The 1,276-nt window shown below is 26.2% G+C and overlaps 1 protein-coding gene across 9 annotated transcripts in view; it reads left to right on the top strand.

The window, feature by feature from the left end:
• LOC108686812 (afadin) overlaps positions 1 to 1,276 on the top strand; it is a 172,404-nt gene that overhangs the window by 135,269 nt on the left and 35,859 nt on the right. The window lies entirely within an intron of this gene.

The raw sequence follows: 1,276 nt of genomic DNA, 5'->3' as shown, positions 1-1,276 counted from the left end.
AATTATTTTTATTTAATTATTTAATAAATTATTTATGACATTCTTTTTAAATTTTTGTATTAATAAATTATTTATCATTCTCTTAGGTTATATTTTTATCGAAGCTTTTGCATATGCAAATTATAACAATGTGCTTTTATTGATATGTACATTTCTAACTTTTTTAAATATTTATATTCATATTTATATTAAATTGTATTGGATATGCATGCGCAAAAGGTCGTGTCCGATTTCAATAAATGTCATCATTTAAAAAGTAACATTCTCAGTATTTGAACGTGGTGATTTAGATTTATGTTTTAATTGAGAAAAAGTATAGAAAATGTTGAAAAGATTTATTTCTGATATACTATACTTTATGAATTTAAAAAAGAAACATCGGTTAAAATTGTTATGTAAAAAAATTATCAAATTTTATCATCGTGGACCGAGCGTACACATTGTAAAGAGACTTGCACAATTTCGACTTGATAACTTTTATTTATCAATGAAACGAGCAACACGTTCAATTTCCTAATGATGTTATGCAATTTAGTGGATACTAACAGATATTAAGTAAAGTATGATTTGCATACAACTAAACGAATGTTTCGATCAATCGATCGATGTAATCGAATCTTTCTACCAATTCCTCGCTGGTTAATCAATTGGTTAACGATCCATTTCTGGATTATATAGTATAGATAAAAAAAAAATGACTATACAACAATATTCAATGTAAATCAATTTGAAAAGGAGAAAATAGGCTTAAAAATCCATGCCCAAAACTAGATATGCACGAGATATTCGAAAAATATCTGGTATTAGTCGGTATTTTTTTTTATTATCCAATCAGATAGCCGAATATATAATTAATATATGGCAATATATATCTGAAATTTTATATTGAAAGTTTACGTTATTGCATGCAGAATTTTATTCTTTTAGCTGAAATTCTTGCACAGATCAACTTTCCTCTTTTTTTTCACTCTTTCTTTTTTTTTAAATTTTAAGGAATTTGTACTAGATATCCGGAAAAATATTCGACCTGATAATTATCCCTATCGGATATCCGATATCCGGATAATCTTATGATCTAGCGCATGATCTTTACCAAAACTGTTTTATACTCTCAAAAGTTAAGTAACTGCTAGGATTCTAAGAAAGTAATTATTTTTCTAAACTGTTTCTTATTCAGCAAAATAATTGATTCCGATAAGTAGACATTGTCAACAATAATATAAAGATTGTAATTCAGGAGAAGCATTTGATTTTGACTATTGGAATCAACGTTGTT

This window comes from Atta colombica, unplaced genomic scaffold (assembly GCF_001594045.1).
Source record: "Atta colombica isolate Treedump-2 unplaced genomic scaffold, Acol1.0 scaffold19, whole genome shotgun sequence".
In the NCBI taxonomy this organism is placed as follows: domain Eukaryota; kingdom Metazoa; phylum Arthropoda; class Insecta; order Hymenoptera; family Formicidae; genus Atta; species Atta colombica.
This window is presented reverse-complemented; position numbering and strand designations above follow the sequence as displayed.